At 40.7% G+C, this 21,309-nt stretch overlaps 39 non-coding genes across 39 annotated transcripts; 9 read left to right on the forward strand and 30 right to left on the reverse strand.

The window, feature by feature from the left end:
• Positions 1 to 107: 107 nt before the first annotated feature.
• On the reverse strand, positions 108 to 179 carry trnaa-ugc (transfer RNA alanine (anticodon UGC)). The gene has a single exon. It is a non-coding gene; the product is annotated as a tRNA-Ala (tRNA).
• A 417-nt stretch (positions 180 to 596) lies between these two features.
• On the reverse strand, positions 597 to 668 carry trnaa-cgc (transfer RNA alanine (anticodon CGC)). The gene has a single exon. It is a non-coding gene; the product is annotated as a tRNA-Ala (tRNA).
• A 413-nt stretch (positions 669 to 1,081) lies between these two features.
• On the reverse strand, positions 1,082 to 1,153 carry trnaw-cca (transfer RNA tryptophan (anticodon CCA)). The gene has a single exon. It is a non-coding gene; the product is annotated as a tRNA-Trp (tRNA).
• Positions 1,154 to 1,408: 255 nt separating this feature from the next.
• Positions 1,409 to 1,494, forward strand: trnar-ucu (transfer RNA arginine (anticodon UCU)). Its single transcript is given in 2 exon segments — positions 1,409 to 1,445; positions 1,459 to 1,494. It is a non-coding gene; the product is annotated as a tRNA-Arg (tRNA).
• A 746-nt stretch (positions 1,495 to 2,240) lies between these two features.
• Positions 2,241 to 2,312, reverse strand: trnaa-ugc (transfer RNA alanine (anticodon UGC)). The gene has a single exon. It is a non-coding gene; the product is annotated as a tRNA-Ala (tRNA).
• Positions 2,313 to 2,729: 417 nt separating this feature from the next.
• On the reverse strand, positions 2,730 to 2,801 carry trnaa-cgc (transfer RNA alanine (anticodon CGC)). Its single transcript has one exon. It is a non-coding gene; the product is annotated as a tRNA-Ala (tRNA).
• A 413-nt stretch (positions 2,802 to 3,214) lies between these two features.
• Positions 3,215 to 3,286, reverse strand: trnaw-cca (transfer RNA tryptophan (anticodon CCA)). Its single transcript has one exon. It is a non-coding gene; the product is annotated as a tRNA-Trp (tRNA).
• A 255-nt stretch (positions 3,287 to 3,541) lies between these two features.
• trnar-ucu (transfer RNA arginine (anticodon UCU)) lies at positions 3,542 to 3,627 on the forward strand. The gene is given in 2 exon segments: positions 3,542 to 3,578; positions 3,592 to 3,627. It is a non-coding gene; the product is annotated as a tRNA-Arg (tRNA).
• Positions 3,628 to 4,373: 746 nt separating this feature from the next.
• Positions 4,374 to 4,445, reverse strand: trnaa-ugc (transfer RNA alanine (anticodon UGC)). Its single transcript has one exon. It is a non-coding gene; the product is annotated as a tRNA-Ala (tRNA).
• Positions 4,446 to 4,863: 418 nt separating this feature from the next.
• On the reverse strand, positions 4,864 to 4,935 carry trnaa-cgc (transfer RNA alanine (anticodon CGC)). The gene has a single exon. It is a non-coding gene; the product is annotated as a tRNA-Ala (tRNA).
• A 413-nt stretch (positions 4,936 to 5,348) lies between these two features.
• On the reverse strand, positions 5,349 to 5,420 carry trnaw-cca (transfer RNA tryptophan (anticodon CCA)). The gene has a single exon. It is a non-coding gene; the product is annotated as a tRNA-Trp (tRNA).
• A 255-nt stretch (positions 5,421 to 5,675) lies between these two features.
• On the forward strand, positions 5,676 to 5,761 carry trnar-ucu (transfer RNA arginine (anticodon UCU)). The gene is given in 2 exon segments: positions 5,676 to 5,712; positions 5,726 to 5,761. It is a non-coding gene; the product is annotated as a tRNA-Arg (tRNA).
• Positions 5,762 to 6,507: 746 nt separating this feature from the next.
• On the reverse strand, positions 6,508 to 6,579 carry trnaa-ugc (transfer RNA alanine (anticodon UGC)). The gene has a single exon. It is a non-coding gene; the product is annotated as a tRNA-Ala (tRNA).
• A 417-nt stretch (positions 6,580 to 6,996) lies between these two features.
• Positions 6,997 to 7,068, reverse strand: trnaa-cgc (transfer RNA alanine (anticodon CGC)). The gene has a single exon. It is a non-coding gene; the product is annotated as a tRNA-Ala (tRNA).
• Positions 7,069 to 7,481: 413 nt separating this feature from the next.
• Positions 7,482 to 7,553, reverse strand: trnaw-cca (transfer RNA tryptophan (anticodon CCA)). The gene has a single exon. It is a non-coding gene; the product is annotated as a tRNA-Trp (tRNA).
• A 255-nt stretch (positions 7,554 to 7,808) lies between these two features.
• trnar-ucu (transfer RNA arginine (anticodon UCU)) lies at positions 7,809 to 7,894 on the forward strand. The gene is given in 2 exon segments: positions 7,809 to 7,845; positions 7,859 to 7,894. It is a non-coding gene; the product is annotated as a tRNA-Arg (tRNA).
• Positions 7,895 to 8,640: 746 nt separating this feature from the next.
• On the reverse strand, positions 8,641 to 8,712 carry trnaa-ugc (transfer RNA alanine (anticodon UGC)). Its single transcript has one exon. It is a non-coding gene; the product is annotated as a tRNA-Ala (tRNA).
• A 417-nt stretch (positions 8,713 to 9,129) lies between these two features.
• trnaa-cgc (transfer RNA alanine (anticodon CGC)) lies at positions 9,130 to 9,201 on the reverse strand. The gene has a single exon. It is a non-coding gene; the product is annotated as a tRNA-Ala (tRNA).
• Positions 9,202 to 9,614: 413 nt separating this feature from the next.
• trnaw-cca (transfer RNA tryptophan (anticodon CCA)) lies at positions 9,615 to 9,686 on the reverse strand. Its single transcript has one exon. It is a non-coding gene; the product is annotated as a tRNA-Trp (tRNA).
• Positions 9,687 to 9,941: 255 nt separating this feature from the next.
• trnar-ucu (transfer RNA arginine (anticodon UCU)) lies at positions 9,942 to 10,027 on the forward strand. Its single transcript is given in 2 exon segments — positions 9,942 to 9,978; positions 9,992 to 10,027. It is a non-coding gene; the product is annotated as a tRNA-Arg (tRNA).
• Positions 10,028 to 10,773: 746 nt separating this feature from the next.
• Positions 10,774 to 10,845, reverse strand: trnaa-ugc (transfer RNA alanine (anticodon UGC)). Its single transcript has one exon. It is a non-coding gene; the product is annotated as a tRNA-Ala (tRNA).
• Positions 10,846 to 11,262: 417 nt separating this feature from the next.
• trnaa-cgc (transfer RNA alanine (anticodon CGC)) lies at positions 11,263 to 11,334 on the reverse strand. The gene has a single exon. It is a non-coding gene; the product is annotated as a tRNA-Ala (tRNA).
• A 413-nt stretch (positions 11,335 to 11,747) lies between these two features.
• Positions 11,748 to 11,819, reverse strand: trnaw-cca (transfer RNA tryptophan (anticodon CCA)). Its single transcript has one exon. It is a non-coding gene; the product is annotated as a tRNA-Trp (tRNA).
• A 255-nt stretch (positions 11,820 to 12,074) lies between these two features.
• trnar-ucu (transfer RNA arginine (anticodon UCU)) lies at positions 12,075 to 12,160 on the forward strand. The gene is given in 2 exon segments: positions 12,075 to 12,111; positions 12,125 to 12,160. It is a non-coding gene; the product is annotated as a tRNA-Arg (tRNA).
• Positions 12,161 to 12,906: 746 nt separating this feature from the next.
• On the reverse strand, positions 12,907 to 12,978 carry trnaa-ugc (transfer RNA alanine (anticodon UGC)). The gene has a single exon. It is a non-coding gene; the product is annotated as a tRNA-Ala (tRNA).
• Positions 12,979 to 13,395: 417 nt separating this feature from the next.
• On the reverse strand, positions 13,396 to 13,467 carry trnaa-cgc (transfer RNA alanine (anticodon CGC)). Its single transcript has one exon. It is a non-coding gene; the product is annotated as a tRNA-Ala (tRNA).
• A 413-nt stretch (positions 13,468 to 13,880) lies between these two features.
• On the reverse strand, positions 13,881 to 13,952 carry trnaw-cca (transfer RNA tryptophan (anticodon CCA)). Its single transcript has one exon. It is a non-coding gene; the product is annotated as a tRNA-Trp (tRNA).
• Positions 13,953 to 14,207: 255 nt separating this feature from the next.
• On the forward strand, positions 14,208 to 14,293 carry trnar-ucu (transfer RNA arginine (anticodon UCU)). Its single transcript is given in 2 exon segments — positions 14,208 to 14,244; positions 14,258 to 14,293. It is a non-coding gene; the product is annotated as a tRNA-Arg (tRNA).
• A 746-nt stretch (positions 14,294 to 15,039) lies between these two features.
• trnaa-ugc (transfer RNA alanine (anticodon UGC)) lies at positions 15,040 to 15,111 on the reverse strand. Its single transcript has one exon. It is a non-coding gene; the product is annotated as a tRNA-Ala (tRNA).
• A 417-nt stretch (positions 15,112 to 15,528) lies between these two features.
• On the reverse strand, positions 15,529 to 15,600 carry trnaa-cgc (transfer RNA alanine (anticodon CGC)). Its single transcript has one exon. It is a non-coding gene; the product is annotated as a tRNA-Ala (tRNA).
• A 413-nt stretch (positions 15,601 to 16,013) lies between these two features.
• Positions 16,014 to 16,085, reverse strand: trnaw-cca (transfer RNA tryptophan (anticodon CCA)). Its single transcript has one exon. It is a non-coding gene; the product is annotated as a tRNA-Trp (tRNA).
• Positions 16,086 to 16,340: 255 nt separating this feature from the next.
• On the forward strand, positions 16,341 to 16,426 carry trnar-ucu (transfer RNA arginine (anticodon UCU)). The gene is given in 2 exon segments: positions 16,341 to 16,377; positions 16,391 to 16,426. It is a non-coding gene; the product is annotated as a tRNA-Arg (tRNA).
• Positions 16,427 to 17,172: 746 nt separating this feature from the next.
• trnaa-ugc (transfer RNA alanine (anticodon UGC)) lies at positions 17,173 to 17,244 on the reverse strand. The gene has a single exon. It is a non-coding gene; the product is annotated as a tRNA-Ala (tRNA).
• A 417-nt stretch (positions 17,245 to 17,661) lies between these two features.
• trnaa-cgc (transfer RNA alanine (anticodon CGC)) lies at positions 17,662 to 17,733 on the reverse strand. Its single transcript has one exon. It is a non-coding gene; the product is annotated as a tRNA-Ala (tRNA).
• A 413-nt stretch (positions 17,734 to 18,146) lies between these two features.
• trnaw-cca (transfer RNA tryptophan (anticodon CCA)) lies at positions 18,147 to 18,218 on the reverse strand. The gene has a single exon. It is a non-coding gene; the product is annotated as a tRNA-Trp (tRNA).
• A 255-nt stretch (positions 18,219 to 18,473) lies between these two features.
• Positions 18,474 to 18,559, forward strand: trnar-ucu (transfer RNA arginine (anticodon UCU)). Its single transcript is given in 2 exon segments — positions 18,474 to 18,510; positions 18,524 to 18,559. It is a non-coding gene; the product is annotated as a tRNA-Arg (tRNA).
• Positions 18,560 to 19,305: 746 nt separating this feature from the next.
• trnaa-ugc (transfer RNA alanine (anticodon UGC)) lies at positions 19,306 to 19,377 on the reverse strand. Its single transcript has one exon. It is a non-coding gene; the product is annotated as a tRNA-Ala (tRNA).
• A 418-nt stretch (positions 19,378 to 19,795) lies between these two features.
• Positions 19,796 to 19,867, reverse strand: trnaa-cgc (transfer RNA alanine (anticodon CGC)). Its single transcript has one exon. It is a non-coding gene; the product is annotated as a tRNA-Ala (tRNA).
• A 412-nt stretch (positions 19,868 to 20,279) lies between these two features.
• On the reverse strand, positions 20,280 to 20,351 carry trnaw-cca (transfer RNA tryptophan (anticodon CCA)). Its single transcript has one exon. It is a non-coding gene; the product is annotated as a tRNA-Trp (tRNA).
• Between the last annotated feature and the right edge of the window lie 958 nt (positions 20,352 to 21,309).

Genomic DNA, 21,309 nt, shown 5'->3' on the forward strand with positions numbered 1-21,309 from the left:
AGGACTACAACCTGATAGACTTTCACTATGTCGAAGGGATGTTTTAACTACTTCTAAGTTTCTAAACAAAATCAGTAAGAGACTACTACACTAAAGAGAAACTACCATGGAGATGCCGGGGATTGAACCCGGGACCTCATACATGCAAAGCATGCGCTCTACCACTGAGCTACATCCCCACACATAAGGTGGCTGTGAGAAGTTGTTTCTGACTCACACATCTGCCACCATGAATTTTCTAGTGAGAGGATAATATAAACAATACTGTTAACTACTATGTTGACTTTAAATGAACCAAGGTACAAAAGAAGGTACATAGGCCAAGTTTGGCTCTGTGACGCATTGGACAATGCATTGTTTTTTTAGATTATTCATTTTACCTTTTTGCCCTCCAACTACTCTATAAAAAAATTCAAAGTGTTAAGTTTGAAATGGATCATGATCCTAGCTTGCAAAACATGAATTATGATGGCCAACATTTACATATTAAGGACCACAACTTGATAGCCTTTCACTATGTCACAGAGAGGTTTCAACTACTTCTAAATTTCTAAACAAAATTAGTAAGAGACTACTGCACTAAAGGGAAGTCACCATGGAGATGCTGGGGATTGAACCCAGGACCTCATACATGCGAAGCATGCGCTCTACCACTGAGCTACATCCCCACTTATAAAGCATTGGTGAGATGTTGTGTCTGACTCACACATCCGCCACCAAGGATTTTGTAGTGTGAGGATTATATAAACAATATATTTAAATGCTACATTCAGTTCAAATGAACCAAGATACAAAAGAAGACACTTGGGCCAAGCTTGGCCCCCTTGACACAATGGAAAATGCATTGGACTTCGAGAGTGTTGTAAGTCCCATCAGAGTCACATTTATTTTTCTCTGTGTGAGTCCTCAGCTACTTTGCTTCTTTACACATTACAGTGCTGATATGTCTATTCCAGTGGCTCCTACAAAATATTTTGTGTTTTATTTTGACATTCAAAACAAGTGTTGAGGATGAAAAGGCCTTTTTTGTGGTTTGCTGAACCTAATCAAAGATTTTCTTTAAAAAGGCAAAAAGATCACATGATCCCGACGTGATTTGAACACGCAACCTTCTGATCTGGAGTCAGACGCGCTACCGTTGCGCCACGAGATCCGCAAAGAAAAGCGCTTATTCAACAACTCCAAGTAAACAACAGGGACCCTAGATATGCCAGGGACCTTATGGATGAGAAGCACATGCTCTACCACTAAGCTACATCTCCAGCTGCTACTAATCAGACTGACCTTTAGTCTGACTCACACATATCTGCAACACTGCATTTCATGGTCGCATTGTTTAAAAAACATACGACCATTGTCTCTCTTTTAATTGTACAGAAAGGTTGAATACGTCTCACCAGTCCACCTAGGCTCTGTGGCGCAATGGATAGCGCATTGGACTTCTAGACAGTCAAAGACATTCAAAGGTTGTGGGTTCGAGTCCCACCAGAGTCACTTTAGTTTACTTCCAGTGAGTCCAACGAAACACTTACTGGTTTAATGTTTATGCTCAATGCAAGTGTTAACTTTGAAAAAGTCCTTCATCCTAAGGATCTCGTGGTACATGAATTATGATGGCCAGCATTTAATGATCAAGCACTACCCTTCAGACACAAACTTTCACCATGTCATAGAGATGTTTCAACTCTTTTTACAATCCTAGCTGAAAATGGTAAGAGACGGCTACGCTAATGAGTAGTCACCATGGAAACACCATGAATTCAACCTGGGACCTCATAAAGCAAAGCATGCGCTCTACCCCTGAGCTCCATCCCTACACGTATGTCTGTTGTGAGAAGTTGTTTCTGACTCACAAGTCCGCCACTATGGAGTTTGTAGTCAGAGAATTATACAAACAGTATTATTAACATTCAGTTCAAATGAACCAAGTTGCAAAAGAAGGTACATAGGCCAATCTCGGCTCCGTGACACACTGGACAATGCATTGGACTTCTAGACTCTTTGTCTTAGCCCAACTCTACCCTCTGAAGACTCTCCAACTACTTTAGAACCATATTCAAAGTGTTAAGTTTGAAACGGTTCATGATCCTGTAAAGCGGTACATGAATTATGATGGCCACCATTGACAGGTTAAGGACTACAACCTGATAGACTTTCACTATGTCGAAGGGATGTTTTAACTACTTCTAAGTTTCTAAACAAAATCAGTAAGAGACTACTACACTAAAGAGAAACTACCATGGAGATGCCGGGGATTGAACCCAGGACCTCATACATGCAAAGCATGCGCTCTACCACTGAGCTACATCCCCACACATAAGGTGGCTGTGAGAAGTTGTTTCTGACTCACACATCTGCCACCATGAATTTTCTAGTGAGAGGATAATATAAACAATACTGTTAACTACTATGTTGACTTTAAATGAACCAAGGTACAAAAGAAGGTACATAGGCCAAGTTTGGCTCTGTGACGCATTGGACAATGCATTGTTTTTTTAGATTATTCATTTTACCTTTTTGCCCTCCAACTACTCTATAAAAAAATTCAAAGTGTTAAGTTTGAAATGGATCATGATCCTAGCTTGCAAAACATGAATTATGATGGCCAACATTTACATATTAAGGACCACAACTTGATAGCCTTTCACTATGTCACAGAGAGGTTTCAACTACTTCTAAATTTCTAAACAAAATTAGTAAGAGACTACTGCACTAAAGGGAAGTCACCATGGAGATGCTGGGGATTGAACCCAGGACCTCATACATGCGAAGCATGCGCTCTACCACTGAGCTACATCCCCACTTATAAAGCATTGGTGAGATGTTGTGTCTGACTCACACATCCGCCACCAAGGATTTTGTAGTGTGAGGATTATATAAACAATATATTTAAATGCTACATTCAGTTCAAATGAACCAAGATACAAAAGAAGACACTTGGGCCAAGCTTGGCCCCCTTGACACAATGGAAAATGCATTGGACTTCGAGAGTGTTGTAAGTCCCATCAGAGTCACATTTATTTTTCTCTGTGTGAGTCCTCAGCTACTTTGCTTCTTTACACATTACAGTGCTGATATGTCTATTCCAGTGGCTCCTACAAAATATTTTGTGTTTTATTTTGACATTCAAAACAAGTGTTGAGGATGAAAAGGCCTTTTTTGTGGTTTGCTGAACCTAATCAAAGATTTTCTTTAAAAAGGCAAAAAGATCACATGATCCCGACGTGATTTGAACACGCAACCTTCTGATCTGGAGTCAGACGCGCTACCGTTGCGCCACGAGATCCGCAAAGAAAAGCGCTTATTCAACAACTCCAAGTAAACAACAGGGACCCTAGATATGCCAGGGACCTTATGGATGAGAAGCACATGCTCTACCACTAAGCTACATCTCCAGCTGCTACTAATCAGACTGACCTTTAGTCTGACTCACACATATCTGCAACACTGCATTTCATGGTCGCATTGTTTAAAAAACATACGACCATTGTCTCTCTTTTAATTGTACAGAAAGGTTGAATACGTCTCACCAGTCCACCTAGGCTCTGTGGCGCAATGGATAGCGCATTGGACTTCTAGACAGTCAAAGACATTCAAAGGTTGTGGGTTCGAGTCCCACCAGAGTCACTTTAGTTTACTTCCAGTGAGTCCAACGAAACACTTACTGGTTTAATGTTTATGCTCAATGCAAGTGTTAACTTTGAAAAAGTCCTTCATCCTAAGGATCTCGTGGTACATGAATTATGATGGCCAGCATTTAATGATCAAGCACTACCCTTCAGACACAAACTTTCACCATGTCATAGAGATGTTTCAACTCTTTTTACAATCCTAGCTGAAAATGGTAAGAGACGGCTACGCTAATGAGTAGTCACCATGGAAACACCATGAATTCAACCTGGGACCTCATAAAGCAAAGCATGCGCTCTACCCCTGAGCTCCATCCCCACACGTATGTCTGTTGTGAGAAGTTGTTTCTGACTCACAAGTCCGCCACTATGGAGTTTGTAGTCAGAGAATTATACAAACAGTATTATTAACATTCAGTTCAAATGAACCAAGTTGCAAAAGAAGGTACATAGGCCAATCTCGGCTCCGTGACACACTGGACAATGCATTGGACTTCTAGACTCTTTGTCTTAGCCCAACTCTACCCTCTGAAGACTCTCCAACTACTTTAGAACCATATTCAAAGTGTTAAGTTTGAAACGGTTCATGATCCTGTAAAGCGGTACATGAATTATGATGGCCACCATTGACAGGTTAAGGACTACAACCTGATAGACTTTCACTATGTCGAAGGGATGTTTTAACTACTTCTAAATTTCTAAACAAAATCAGTAAGAGACTACTACACTAAAGAGAAACTACCATGGAGATGCCGGGGATTGAACCCGGGACCTCATACATGCAAAGCATGCGCTCTACCACTGAGCTACATCCCCACACATAAGGTGGCTGTGAGAAGTTGTTTCTGACTCACACATCTGCCACCATGAATTTTCTAGTGAGAGGATAATATAAACAATACTGTTAACTACTATGTTTACTTTAAATGAACCAAGGTACAAAAGAAGGTACATAGGCCAAGTTTGGCTCTGTGACGCATTGGACAATGCATTGTTTTTTTTAGATTATTCATTTTACCTTTTTGCCCTCCAACTACTCTATAAAAAAATTCAAAGTGTTAAGTTTGAAATGGATCATGATCCTAGCTTGCAAAACATGAATTATGATGGCCAACATTTACATATTAAGGAGCACAACTTGATAGCCTTTCACTATGTCACAGAGAGGTTTCAACTACTTCTAAATTTCTAAACAAAATTAGTAAGAGACTACTGCACTAAAGGGAAGTCACCATGGAGATGCTGGGGATTGAACCCAGGACCTCATACATGCGAAGCATGCGCTCTACCACTGAGCTACATCCCCACTTATAAAGCATTGGTGAGATGTTGTGTCTGACTCACACATCCGCCACCAAGGATTTTGTAGTGTGAGGATTATATAAACAATATATTTAAATGCTACATTCAGTTCAAATGAACCAAGATACAAAAGAAGACACTTGGGCCAAGCTTGGCCCCCTTGACACAATGGAAAATGCATTGGACTTCGAGAGTGTTGTAAGTCCCATCAGAGTCACATTTATTTTTCTCTGTGTGAGTCCTCAGCTACTTTGCTTCTTTACACATTACAGTGCTGATATGTCTATTCCAGTGGCTCCTACAAAATATTTTGTGTTTTATTTTGACATTCAAAACAAGTGTTGAGGATGAAAAGGCCTTTTTTGTGGTTTGCTGAACCTAATCAAAGATTTTCTTTAAAAAGGCAAAAAGATCACATGATCCCGACGTGATTTGAACACGCAACCTTCTGATCTGGAGTCAGACGCGCTACCGTTGCGCCACGAGATCCGCAAAGAAAAGCGCTTATTCAACAACTCCAAGTAAACAACAGGGACCCTAGATATGCCAGGGACCTTATGGATGAGAAGCACATGCTCTACCACTAAGCTACATCTCCAGCTGCTACTAATCAGACTGACCTTTAGTCTGACTCACACATATCTGCAACACTGCATTTCATGGTCGCATTGTTTAAAAAACATACGACCATTGTCTCTCTTTTAATTGTACAGAAAGGTTGAATACGTCTCACCAGTCCACCTAGGCTCTGTGGCGCAATGGATAGCGCATTGGACTTCTAGACAGTCAAAGACATTCAAAGGTTGTGGGTTCGAGTCCCACCAGAGTCACTTTAGTTTACTTCCAGTGAGTCCAACGAAACACTTACTGGTTTAATGTTTATGCTCAATGCAAGTGTTAACTTTGAAAAAGTCCTTCATCCTAAGGATCTCGTGGTACATGAATTATGATGGCCAGCATTTAATGATCAAGCACTACCCTTCAGACACAAACTTTCACCATGTCATAGAGATGTTTCAACTCTTTTTACAATCCTAGCTGAAAATGGTAAGAGACGGCTACGCTAATGAGTAGTCACCATGGAAACACCATGAATTCAACCTGGGACCTCATAAAGCAAAGCATGCGCTCTACCCCTGAGCTCCATCCCCACACGTATGTCTGTTGTGAGAAGTTGTTTCTGACTCACAAGTCCGCCACTATGGAGTTTGTAGTCAGAGAATTATACAAACAGTATTATTAACATTCAGTTCAAATGAACCAAGTTGCAAAAGAAGGTACATAGGCCAATCTCGGCTCCGTGACACACTGGACAATGCATTGGACTTCTAGACTCTTTGTCTTAGCCCAACTCTACCCTCTGAAGACTCTCCAACTACTTTAGAACCATATTCAAAGTGTTAAGTTTGAAACGGTTCATGATCCTGTAAAGCGGTACATGAATTATGATGGCCACCATTGACAGGTTAAGGACTACAACCTGATAGACTTTCACTATGTCGAAGGGATGTTTTAACTACTTCTAAGTTTCTAAACAAAATCAGTAAGAGACTACTACACTAAAGAGAAACTACCATGGAGATGCCGGGGATTGAACCCGGGACCTCATACATGCAAAGCATGCGCTCTACCACTGAGCTACATCCCCACACATAAGGTGGCTGTGAGAAGTTGTTTCTGACTCACACATCTGCCACCATGAATTTTCTAGTGAGAGGATAATATAAACAATACTGTTAACTACTATGTTGACTTTAAATGAACCAAGGTACAAAAGAAGGTACATAGGCCAAGTTTGGCTCTGTGACGCATTGGACAATGCATTGTTTTTTTAGATTATTCATTTTACCTTTTTGCCCTCCAACTACTCTATAAAAAAATTCAAAGTGTTAAGTTTGAAATGGATCATGATCCTAGCTTGCAAAACATGAATTATGATGGCCAACATTTACATATTAAGGACCACAACTTGATAGCCTTTCACTATGTCACAGAGAGGTTTCAACTACTTCTAAATTTCTAAACAAAATTAGTAAGAGACTACTGCACTAAAGGGAAGTCACCATGGAGATGCTGGGGATTGAACCCAGGACCTCATACATGCGAAGCATGCGCTCTACCACTGAGCTACATCCCCACTTATAAAGCATTGGTGAGATGTTGTGTCTGACTCACACATCCGCCACCAAGGATTTTGTAGTGTGAGGATTATATAAACAATATATTTAAATGCTACATTCAGTTCAAATGAACCAAGATACAAAAGAAGACACTTGGGCCAAGCTTGGCCCCCTTGACACAATGGAAAATGCATTGGACTTCGAGAGTGTTGTAAGTCCCATCAGAGTCACATTTATTTTTCTCTGTGTGAGTCCTCAGCTACTTTGCTTCTTTACACATTACAGTGCTGATATGTCTATTCCAGTGGCTCCTACAAAATATTTTGTGTTTTATTTTGACATTCAAAACAAGTGTTGAGGATGAAAAGGCCTTTTTTGTGGTTTGCTGAACCTAATCAAAGATTTTCTTTAAAAAGGCAAAAAGATCACATGATCCCGACGTGATTTGAACACGCAACCTTCTGATCTGGAGTCAGACGCGCTACCGTTGCGCCACGAGATCCGCAAAGAAAAGCGCTTATTCAACAACTCCAAGTAAACAACAGGGACCCTAGATATGCCAGGGACCTTATGGATGAGAAGCACATGCTCTACCACTAAGCTACATCTCCAGCTGCTACTAATCAGACTGACCTTTAGTCTGACTCACACATATCTGCAACACTGCATTTCATGGTCGCATTGTTTAAAAAACATACGACCATTGTCTCTCTTTTAATTGTACAGAAAGGTTGAATACGTCTCACCAGTCCACCTAGGCTCTGTGGCGCAATGGATAGCGCATTGGACTTCTAGACAGTCAAAGACATTCAAAGGTTGTGGGTTCGAGTCCCACCAGAGTCACTTTAGTTTACTTCCAGTGAGTCCAACGAAACACTTACTGGTTTAATGTTTATGCTCAATGCAAGTGTTAACTTTGAAAAAGTCCTTCATCCTAAGGATCTCGTGGTACATGAATTATGATGGCCAGCATTTAATGATCAAGCACTACCCTTCAGACACAAACTTTCACCATGTCATAGAGATGTTTCAACTCTTTTTACAATCCTAGCTGAAAATGGTAAGAGACGGCTACGCTAATGAGTAGTCACCATGGAAACACCATGAATTCAACCTGGGACCTCATAAAGCAAAGCATGCGCTCTACCCCTGAGCTCCATCCCCACACGTATGTCTGTTGTGAGAAGTTGTTTCTGACTCACAAGTCCGCCACTATGGAGTTTGTAGTCAGAGAATTATACAAACAGTATTATTAACATTCAGTTCAAATGAACCAAGTTGCAAAAGAAGGTACATAGGCCAATCTCGGCTCCGTGACACACTGGACAATGCATTGGACTTCTAGACTCTTTGTCTTAGCCCAACTCTACCCTCTGAAGACTCTCCAACTACTTTAGAACCATATTCAAAGTGTTAAGTTTGAAACGGTTCATGATCCTGTAAAGCGGTACATGAATTATGATGGCCACCATTGACAGGTTAAGGACTACAACCTGATAGACTTTCACTATGTCGAAGGGATGTTTTAACTACTTCTAAGTTTCTAAACAAAATCAGTAAGAGACTACTACACTAAAGAGAAACTACCATGGAGATGCCGGGGATTGAACCCGGGACCTCATACATGCAAAGCATGCGCTCTACCACTGAGCTACATCCCCACACATAAGGTGGCTGTGAGAAGTTGTTTCTGACTCACACATCTGCCACCATGAATTTTCTAGTGAGAGGATAATATAAACAATACTGTTAACTACTATGTTGACTTTAAATGAACCAAGGTACAAAAGAAGGTACATAGGCCAAGTTTGGCTCTGTGACGCATTGGACAATGCATTGTTTTTTTAGATTATTCATTTTACCTTTTTGCCCTCCAACTACTCTATAAAAAAATTCAAAGTGTTAAGTTTGAAATGGATCATGATCCTAGCTTGCAAAACATGAATTATGATGGCCAACATTTACATATTAAGGACCACAACTTGATAGCCTTTCACTATGTCACAGAGAGGTTTCAACTACTTCTAAATTTCTAAACAAAATTAGTAAGAGACTACTGCACTAAAGGGAAGTCACCATGGAGATGCTGGGGATTGAACCCAGGACCTCATACATGCGAAGCATGCGCTCTACCACTGAGCTACATCCCCACTTATAAAGCATTGGTGAGATGTTGTGTCTGACTCACACATCCGCCACCAAGGATTTTGTAGTGTGAGGATTATATAAACAATATATTTAAATGCTACATTCAGTTCAAATGAACCAAGATACAAAAGAAGACACTTGGGCCAAGCTTGGCCCCCTTGACACAATGGAAAATGCATTGGACTTCGAGAGTGTTGTAAGTCCCATCAGAGTCACATTTATTTTTCTCTGTGTGAGTCCTCAGCTACTTTGCTTCTTTACACATTACAGTGCTGATATGTCTATTCCAGTGGCTCCTACAAAATATTTTGTGTTTTATTTTGACATTCAAAACAAGTGTTGAGGATGAAAAGGCCTTTTTTGTGGTTTGCTGAACCTAATCAAAGATTTTCTTTAAAAAGGCAAAAAGATCACATGATCCCGACGTGATTTGAACACGCAACCTTCTGATCTGGAGTCAGACGCGCTACCGTTGCGCCACGAGATCCGCAAAGAAAAGCGCTTATTCAACAACTCCAAGTAAACAACAGGGACCCTAGATATGCCAGGGACCTTATGGATGAGAAGCACATGCTCTACCACTAAGCTACATCTCCAGCTGCTACTAATCAGACTGACCTTTAGTCTGACTCACACATATCTGCAACACTGCATTTCATGGTCGCATTGTTTAAAAAACATACGACCATTGTCTCTCTTTTAATTGTACAGAAAGGTTGAATACGTCTCACCAGTCCACCTAGGCTCTGTGGCGCAATGGATAGCGCATTGGACTTCTAGACAGTCAAAGACATTCAAAGGTTGTGGGTTCGAGTCCCACCAGAGTCACTTTAGTTTACTTCCAGTGAGTCCAACGAAACACTTACTGGTTTAATGTTTATGCTCAATGCAAGTGTTAACTTTGAAAAAGTCCTTCATCCTAAGGATCTCGTGGTACATGAATTATGATGGCCAGCATTTAATGATCAAGCACTACCCTTCAGACACAAACTTTCACCATGTCATAGAGATGTTTCAACTCTTTTTACAATCCTAGCTGAAAATGGTAAGAGACGGCTACGCTAATGAGTAGTCACCATGGAAACACCATGAATTCAACCTGGGACCTCATAAAGCAAAGCATGCGCTCTACCCCTGAGCTCCATCCCCACACGTATGTCTGTTGTGAGAAGTTGTTTCTGACTCACAAGTCCGCCACTATGGAGTTTGTAGTCAGAGAATTATACAAACAGTATTATTAACATTCAGTTCAAATGAACCAAGTTGCAAAAGAAGGTACATAGGCCAATCTCGGCTCCGTGACACACTGGACAATGCATTGGACTTCTAGACTCTTTGTCTTAGCCCAACTCTACCCTCTGAAGACTCTCCAACTACTTTAGAACCATATTCAAAGTGTTAAGTTTGAAACGGTTCATGATCCTGTAAAGCGGTACATGAATTATGATGGCCACCATTGACAGGTTAAGGACTACAACCTGATAGACTTTCACTATGTCGAAGGGATGTTTTAACTACTTCTAAATTTCTAAACAAAATCAGTAAGAGACTACTACACTAAAGAGAAACTACCATGGAGATGCCGGGGATTGAACCCGGGACCTCATACATGCAAAGCATGCGCTCTACCACTGAGCTACATCCCCACACATAAGGTGGCTGTGAGAAGTTGTTTCTGACTCACACATCTGCCACCATGAATTTTCTAGTGAGAGGATAATATAAACAATACTGTTAACTACTATGTTGACTTTAAATGAACCAAGGTACAAAAGAAGGTACATAGGCCAAGTTTGGCTCTGTGACGCATTGGACAATGCATTGTTTTTTTAGATTATTCATTTTACCTTTTTGCCCTCCAACTACTCTATAAAAAAATTCAAAGTGTTAAGTTTGAAATGGATCATGATCCTAGCTTGCAAAACATGAATTATGATGGCCAACATTTACATATTAAGGACCACAACTTGATAGCCTTTCACTATGTCACAGAGAGGTTTCAACTACTTCTAAATTTCTAAACAAAATTAGTAAGAGACTACTGCACTAAAGGGAAGTCACCATGGAGATGCTGGGGATTGAACCCAGGACCTCATACATGCGAAGCATGCGCTCTACCACTGAGCTACATCCCCACTTATAAAGCATTGGTGAGATGTTGTGTCTGACTCACACATCCGCCACCAAGGATTTTGTAGTGTGAGGATTATATAAACAATATATTTAAATGCTACATTCAGTTCAAATGAACCAAGATACAAAAGAAGACACTTGGGCCAAGCTTGGCCCCCTTGACACAATGGAAAATGCATTGGACTTCGAGAGTGTTGTAAGTCCCATCAGAGTCACATTTATTTTTCTCTGTGTGAGTCCTCAGCTACTTTGCTTCTTTACACATTACAGTGCTGATATGTCTATTCCAGTGGCTCCTACAAAATATTTTGTGTTTTATTTTGACATTCAAAACAAGTGTTGAGGATGAAAAGGCCTTTTTTGTGGTTTGCTGAACCTAATCAAAGATTTTCTTTAAAAAGGCAAAAAGATCACATGATCCCGACGTGATTTGAACACGCAACCTTCTGATCTGGAGTCAGACGCGCTACCGTTGCGCCACGAGATCCGCAAAGAAAAGCGCTTATTCAACAACTCCAAGTAAACAACAGGGACCCTAGATATGCCAGGGACCTTATGGATGAGAAGCACATGCTCTACCACTAAGCTACATCTCCAGCTGCTACTAATCAGACTGACCTTTAGTCTGACTCACACATATCTGCAACACTGCATTTCATGGTCGCATTGTTTAAAAAACATACGACCATTGTCTCTCTTTTAATTGTACAGAAAGGTTGAATACGTCTCACCAGTCCACCTAGGCTCTGTGGCGCAATGGATAGCGCATTGGACTTCTAGACAGTCAAAGACATTCAAAGGTTGTGGGTTCGAGTCCCACCAGAGTCACTTTAGTTTACTTCCAGTGAGTCCAACGAAACACTTACTGGTTTAATGTTTATGCTCAATGCAAGTGTTAACTTTGAAAAAGTCCTTCATCCTAAGGATCTCGTGGTACATGAATTATGATGGCCAGCATTTAATGATCAAGCACTACCCTTCAGACACAAACTTTCACCATGTCATAGAGATGTTTCAACTCTTTTTACAATCCTAGCTGAAAATGGTAAGAGACGGCTACGCTAATGAGTAGTCACCATGGAAACACCATGAATTCAACCTGGGACATCATAAAGCAAAGCATGCGCTCTACCCCTGAGCTCCATCCCCACACGTATGTCTGTTGTGAGAAGTTGTTTCTGACTCACAAGTCCGCCACTATGGAGTTTGTAGTCAGAGAATTATACAAACAGTATTATTAACATTCAGTTCAAATGAACCAAGTTGCAAAAGAAGGTACATAGGCCAATCTCGGCTCCGTGACACACTGGACAATGCATTGGACTTCTAGACTCTTTGTCTTAGCCCAACTCTACCCTCTGAAGACTCTCCAACTACTTTAGAACCATATTCAAAGTGTTAAGTTTGAAACGGTTCATGATCCTGTAAAGCGGTACATGAATTATGATGGCCACCATTGACAGGTTAAGGACTACAACCTGATAGACTTTCACTATGTCGAAGGGATGTTTTAACTACTTCTAAATTTCTAAACAAAATCAGTAAGAGACTACTACACTAAAGAGAAACTACCATGGAGATGCCGGGGATTGAACCCGGGACCTCATACATGCAAAGCATGCGCTCTACCACTGAGCTACATCCCCACACATAAGATGGCTGTGAGAAGTTGTTTCTGACTCACACATCTGCCACCATGAATTTTCTAGTGAGAGGATAATATAAACAATACTGTTAACTACTATGTTGACTTTAAATGAACCAAGGTACAAAAGAAGGTACATAGGCCAAGTTTGGCTCTGTGACGCATTGGACAATGCATTGTTTTTTTAGATTATTCATTTTACCTTTTTGCCCTCCAACTACTCTATAAAAAAATTCAAAGTGTTAAGTTTGAAATGGATCATGATCCTAGCTTGCAAAACATGAATTATGATGGCCAACATTTACATATTAAGGACCACAACTTGATAGCCTTTCACTATGTCACAGAGAGGTTTCAACTACTTCTAAATTTCTAAACAAAATTAGTAAGAGACTACTGCACTAAAGGGAAGTCACCATGGAGATGCTGGGGATTGAACCCAGGACCTCATACATGCGAAGCATGCGCTCTACCACTGAGCTACATCCCCACTTATAAAGCATTGGTGAGATGTTGTGTCTGACTCACACATCCGCCACCAAGGATTTTGTAGTGTGAGGATTATATAAACAATATATTTAAATGCTACATTCAGTTCAAATGAACCAAGATACAAAAGAAGACACTTGGGCCAAGCTTGGCCCCCTTGACACAATGGAAAATGCATTGGACTTCGAGAGTGTTGTAAGTCCCATCAGAGTCACATTTATTTTTCTCTGTGTGAGTCCTCAGCTACTTTGCTTCTTTACACATTACAGTGCTGATATGTCTATTCCAGTGGCTCCTACAAAATATTTTGTGTTTTATTTTGACATTCAAAACAAGTGTTGAGGATGAAAAGGCCTTTTTTGTGGTTTGCTGAACCTAATCAAAGATTTTCTTTAAAAAGGCAAAAAGATCACATGATCCCGACGTGATTTGAACACGCAACCTTCTGATCTGGAGTCAGACGCGCTACCGTTGCGCCACGAGATCCGCAAAGAAAAGCGCTTATTCAACAACTCCAAGTAAACAACAGGGACCCTAGATATGCCAGGGACCTTATGGATGAGAAGCACATGCTCTACCACTAAGCTACATCTCCAGCTGCTACTAATCAGACTGACCTTTAGTCTGACTCACACATATCTGCAACACTGCATTTCATGGTCGCATTGTTTAAAAAACATACGACCATTGTCTCTCTTTTAATTGTACAGAAAGGTTGAATACGTCTCACCAGTCCACCTAGGCTCTGTGGCGCAATGGATAGCGCATTGGACTTCTAGACAGTCAAAGACATTCAAAGGTTGTGGGTTCGAGTCCCACCAGAGTCACTTTAGTTTACTTCCAGTGAGTCCAACGAAACACTTACTGGTTTAATGTTTATGCTCAATGCAAGTGTTAACTTTGAAAAAGTCCTTCATCCTAAGGATCTCGTGGTACATGAATTATGATGGCCAGCATTTAATGATCAAGCACTACCCTTCAGACACAAACTTTCACCATGTCATAGAGATGTTTCAACTCTTTTTACAATCCTAGCTGAAAATGGTAAGAGACGGCTACGCTAATGAGTAGTCACCATGGAAACACCATGAATTCAACCTGGGACCTCATAAAGCAAAGCATGCGCTCTACCCCTGAGCTCCATCCCCACACGTATGTCTGTTGTGAGAAGTTGTTTCTGACTCACAAGTCCGCCACTATGGAGTTTGTAGTCAGAGAATTATACAAACAGTATTATTAACATTCAGTTCAAATGAACCAAGTTGCAAAAGAAGGTACATAGGCCAATCTCGGCTCCGTGACACACTGGACAATGCATTGGACTTCTAGACTCTTTGTCTTAGCCCAACTCTACCCTCTGAAGACTCTCCAACTACTTTAGAACCATATTCAAAGTGTTAAGTTTGAAACGGTTCATGATCCTGTAAAGCGGTACATGAATTATGATGGCCACCATTGACAGGTTAAGGACTACAACCTGATAGACTTTCACTATGTCGAAGGGATGTTTTAACTACTTCTAAGTTTCTAAACAAAATCAGTAAGAGACTACTACACTAAAGAGAAACTACCATGGAGATGCCGGGGATTGAACCCGGGACCTCATACATGCAAAGCATGCGCTCTACCACTGAGCTACATCCCCACACATAAGGTGGCTGTGAGAAGTTGTTTCTGACTCACACATCTGCCACCATGAATTTTCTAGTGAGAGGATAATATAAACAATACTGTTAACTACTATGTTGACTTTAAATGAACCAAGGTACAAAAGAAGGTACATAGGCCAAGTTTGGCTCTGTGACGCATTGGACAATGCATTGTTTTTTTAGATTATTCATTTTACCTTTTTGCCCTCCAACTACTCTATAAAAAAATTCAAAGTGTTAAGTTTGAAATGGATCATGATCCTAGCTTGCAAAACATGAATTATGATGGCCAACATTTACATATTAAGGACCACAACTTGATAGCCTTTCACTATGTCACAGAGAGGTTTCAACTACTTCTAAATTTCTAAACAAAATTAGTAAGAGACTACTGCACTAAAGGAAAGTCACCATGGAGATGTTGGGGATTGAACCCAGGACCTCATACATGCGAAGCATGCGCTCTACCACTGAGCTACATCCCCACTTATAAAGCATTGGTGAGATGTTGTGTCTGACTCACACATCCGCCACCAAGGATTTTGTAGTGTGAGGATTATATAAACAATATATTTAAATGCTACATTCAGTTCAAATGAACCAAGATACAAAAGAAGACACTTGGGCCAAGCTTGGCCCCCTTGACACAATGGAAAATGCATTGGACTTCGAGAGTGTTGTAAGTCCCATCAGAGTCACATTTATTTTTCTCTGTGTGAGTCCTCAGCTACTTTGCTTCTTTACACATTACAGTGCTGATATGTCTATTCCAGTGGCTCCTACAAAATATTTTGTGTTTTATTTTGACATTCAAAACAAGTGTTGAGGATGAAAAGGCCTTTTTTGTGGTTTGCTGAACCTAATCAAAGATTTTCTTTAAAAAGGCAAAAAGATCACATGATCCCGACGTGATTTGAACACGCAACCTTCTGATCTGGAGTCAGACGCGCTACCGTTGCGCCACGAGATCCGCAAAGAAAAGCGCTTATTCAACAACTCCAAGTAAACAACAGGGACCCTAGATATGCCAGGGACCTTATGGATGAGAAGCACATGCTCTACCACTAAGCTACATCTCCAGCTGCTACTAATCAGACTGACCTTTAGTCTGACTCACACATATCTGCAACACTGCATTTCATGGTCGCATTGTTTAAAAAACATACGACCATTGTCTCTCTTTTAATTGTACAGAAAGGTTGAATACGTCTCACCAGTCCACCTAGGCTCTGTGGCGCAATGGATAGCGCATTGGACTTCTAGACAGTCAAAGACATTCAAAGGTTGTGGGTTCGAGTCCCACCAGAGTCACTTTAGTTTACTTCCAGTGAGTCCAACGAAACACTTACTGGTTTAATGTTTATGCTCAATGCAAGTGTTAACTTTGAAAAAGTCCTTCATCCTAAGGATCTCGTGGTACATGAATTATGATGGCCAGCATTTAATGATCAAGCACTACCCTTCAGACACAAACTTTCACCATGTCATAGAGATGTTTCAACTCTTTTTACAATCCTAGCTGAAAATGGTAAGAGACGGCTACGCTAATGAGTAGTCACCATGGAAACACCATGAATTCAACCTGGGACCTCATAAAGCAAAGCATGCGCTCTACCCCTGAGCTCCATCCCCACACGTATGTCTGTTGTGAGAAGTTGTTTCTGACTCACAAGTCCGCCACTATGGAGTTTGTAGTCAGAGAATTATACAAACAGTATTATTAACATTCAGTTCAAATGAACCAAGTTGCAAAAGAAGGTACATAGGCCAATCTCGGCTCCGTGACACACTGGACAATGCATTGGACTTCTAGACTCTTTGTCTTAGCCCAACTCTACCCTCTGAAGACTCTCCAACTACTTTAGAACCATATTCAAAGTGTTAAGTTTGAAACGGTTCATGATCCTGTAAAGCGGTACATGAATTATGATGGCCACCATTGACAGGTTAAGGACTACAACCTGATAGACTTTCACTATGTCGAAGGGATGTTTTAACTACTTCTAAGTTTCTAAACAAAATCAGTAAGAGACTACTACACTAAAGAGAAACTACCATGGAGATGCCGGGGATTGAACCCGGGACCTCATACATGCAAAGCATGCGCTCTACCACTGAGCTACATCCCCACACATAAGGTGGCTGTGAGAAGTTGTTTCTGACTCACACATCTGCCACCATGAATTTTCTAGTGAGAGGATAATATAAACAATACTGTTAACTACTATGTTGACTTTAAATGAACCAAGGTACAAAAGAAGGTACATAGGCCAAGTTTGGCTCTGTGACGCATTGGACAATGCATTGTTTTTTTAGATTATTCATTTTACCTTTTTGCCCTCCAACTACTCTATAAAAAAATTCAAAGTGTTAAGTTTGAAATGGATCATGATCCTAGCTTGCAAAACATGAATTATGATGGCCAACATTTACATATTAAGGACCACAACTTGATAGCCTTTCACTATGTCACAGAGAGGTTTCAACTACTTCTAAATTTCTAAACAAAATTAGTAAGAGACTACTGCACTAAAGGGAAGTCACCATGGAGATGCTGGGGATTGAACCCAGGACCTCATACATGCGAAGCATGCGCTCTACCACTGAGCTACATCCCCACTTATAAAGCATTGGTGAGATGTTGTGTCTGACTCACACATCCGCCACCAAGGATTTTGTAGTGTGAGGATTATATAAACAATATATTTAAATGCTACATTCAGTTCAAATGAACCAAGATACAAAAGAAGACACTTGGGCCAAGCTTGGCCCCCTTGACACAATGGAAAATGCATTGGACTTCGAGAGTGTTGTAAGTCCCATCAGAGTCACATTTATTTTTCTCTGTGTGAGTCCTCAGCTACTTTGCTTCTTTACACATTACAGTGCTGATATGTCTATTCCAGTGGCTCCTACAAAATATTTTGTGTTTTATTTTGACATTCAAAACAAGTGTTGAGGATGAAAAGGCCTTTTTTGTGGTTTGCTGAACCTAATCAAAGATTTTCTTTAAAAAGGCAAAAAGATCACATGATCCCGACGTGATTTGAACACGCAACCTTCTGATCTGGAGTCAGACGCGCTACCGTTGCGCCACGAGATCCGCAAAGAAAAGCGCTTATTCAACAACTCCAAGTAAACAACAGGGACCCTAGATATGCCAGGGACCTTATGGATGAGAAGCACATGCTCTACCACTAAGCTACATCTCCAGCTGCTACTAATCAGACTGACCTTTAGTCTGACTCACACATATCTGCAACACTGCATTTCATGGTCGCATTGTTTAAAAAACATACGACCATTGTCTCTCTTTTAATTGTACAGAAAGGTTGAATACGTCTCACCAGTCCACCTAGGCTCTGTGGCGCAATGGATAGCGCATTGGACTTCTAGACAGTCAAAGACATTCAAAGGTTGTGGGTTCGAGTCCCACCAGAGTCACTTTAGTTTACTTCCAGTGAGTCCAACGAAACACTTACTGGTTTAATGTTTATGCTCAATGCAAGTGTTAACTTTGAAAAAGTCCTTCATCCTAAGGATCTCGTGGTACATGAATTATGATGGCCAGCATTTAATGATCAAGCACTACCCTTCAGACACAAACTTTCACCATGTCATAGAGATGTTTCAACTCTTTTTACAATCCTAGCTGAAAATGGTAAGAGACGGCTACGCTAATGAGTAGTCACCATGGAAACACCATGAATTCAACCTGGGACCTCATAAAGCAAAGCATGCGCTCTACCCCTGAGCTCCATCCCCACACGTATGTCTGTTGTGAGAAGTTGTTTCTGACTCACAAGTCCGCCACTATGGAGTTTGTAGTCAGAGAATTATACAAACAGTATTATTAACATTCAGTTCAAATGAACCAAGTTGCAAAAGAAGGTACATAGGCCAATCTCGGCTCCGTGACACACTGGACAATGCATTGGACTTCTAGACTCTTTGTCTTAGCCCAACTCTACCCTCTGAAGACTCTCCAACTACTTTAGAACCATATTCAAAGTGTTAAGTTTGAAACGGTTCATGATCCTGTAAAGCGGTACATGAATTATGATGGCCACCATTGACAGGTTAAGGACTACAACCTGATAGACTTTCACTATGTCGAAGGGATGTTTTAACTACTTCTAAATTTCTAAACAAAATCAGTAAGAGACTACTACACTAAAGAGAAACTACCATGGAGATGCCGGGGATTGAACCCGGGACCTCATACATGCAAAGCATGCGCTCTACCACTGAGCTACATCCCCACACATAAGGTGGCTGTGAGAAGTTGTTTCTGACTCACACATCTGCCACCATGAATTTTCTAGTGAGAGGATAATATAAACAATACTGTTAACTACTATGTTGACTTTAAATGAACCAAGGTACAAAAGAAGGTACATAGGCCAAGTTTGGCTCTGTGACGCATTGGACAATGCATTGTTTTTTTTAGATTATTCATTTTACCTTTTTGCCCTCCAACTACTCTATAAAAAAATTCAAAGTGTTAAGTTTGAAATGGATCATGATCCTAGCTTGCAAAACATGAATTATGATGGCCAACATTTACATATTAAGGAGCACAACTTGATAGCCTTTCACTATGTCACAGAGAGGTTTCAACTACTTCTAAATTTCTAAACAAAATTAGTAAGAGACTACTGCACTAAAGGGAAGTCACCATGGAGATGCTGGGGATTGAACCCAGGACCTCATACATGCGAAGCATGCGCTCTACCACTGAGCTACATCCCCACTTATAAAGCATTGGTGAGATGTTGTGTCTGACTCACACATCCGCCACCAAGGATTTTGTAGTGTGAGGATTATATAAACAATATATTTAAATGCTACATTCAGTTCAAATGAACCAAGATACAAAAGAAGACACTTGGGCCAAGCTTGGCCCCCTTGACACAATGGAAAATGCATTGGACTTCGAGAGTGTTGTAAGTCCCATCAGAGTCACATTTATTTTTCTCTGTGTGAGTCCTCAGCTACTTTGCTTCTTTACACATTACAGTGCTGATATGTCTATTCCAGTGGCTCCTACAAAATATTTTGTGTTTTATTTTGACATTCAAAACAAGTGTTGAGGATGAAAAGGCCTTTTTTTGGTTTGCTGAACCTAATCAAAGATTTTCTTTAAAAAGGCAAAAAGACCACATGATCCCGACGTGATTTGAACACGCAACCTTCTGATCTGGAGTCAGACGCGCTACCGTTGCGCCACGAGATCCGCAAAGAAAAGCGCTTATTCAACAACTCCAAGTAAACAACAGGGACCCTAGATATGCCAGGGACCTTATGGATGAGAAGCACATGCTCTACCACTAAGCTACATCTCCAGCTGCTACTAATCAGACTGACCTTTAGTCTGACTCACACATATCTGCAACACTGCATTTCATGGTCGCATTGTTTAAAAAACATACGACCATTGTCTCTCTTTTAATTGTACAGAAAGGTATTGGACTTCTAGACAGTCAAAGACATTCAAAGGTTGTGGGTTCGAGTCCCACCAGAGTCACTTTAGTTTACTTCCAGTGAGTCCAACGAAACACTTACTGGTTTAATGTTTATGCTCAATGCAAGTGTTAACTTTGAAAAAGTCCTTCATCCTAAGGATCTCGTGGTACATGAATTATGATGGCCAGCATTTAATGATCAAGCACTACCCTTCAGACACAAACTTTCACCATGTCATAGAGATGCTTCAACTCTTTTTACAATCCTAGCTGAAAATGGTAAGAGACGGCTACGCTAATGAGTAGTCACCATGGAAACACCATGAATTCAACCTGGGACCTCATAAAGCAAAGCATGCGCTCTACCCCTGAGCTCCATCCCCACACGTATGTCTGTTGTGAGAAGTTGTTTCTGACTCACAAGTCCGCCACTATGGAGTTTGTAGTCAGAGAATTATACAAACAGTATTATTAACATTCAGTTCAAATGAACCAAGTTGCAAAAGAAGGTACATAGGCCAATCTCGGCTCCGTGACACACTGGACAATGCATTGGACTTCTAGACTCTTTGTCTTAGCCCAACTCTACCCTCTGAAGACTCTCCAACTACTTTAGAACCATATTCAAAGTGTTAAGTTTGAAACGGTTCATGATCCTGTAAAGCGGTACATGAATTATGATGGCCACCATTGACAGGTTAAGGACTACAACCTGATAGACTTTCACTA

This window comes from Denticeps clupeoides, unplaced genomic scaffold (assembly GCF_900700375.1).
Source record: "Denticeps clupeoides unplaced genomic scaffold, fDenClu1.1, whole genome shotgun sequence".
Taxonomy (NCBI): domain Eukaryota; kingdom Metazoa; phylum Chordata; class Actinopteri; order Clupeiformes; family Denticipitidae; genus Denticeps; species Denticeps clupeoides.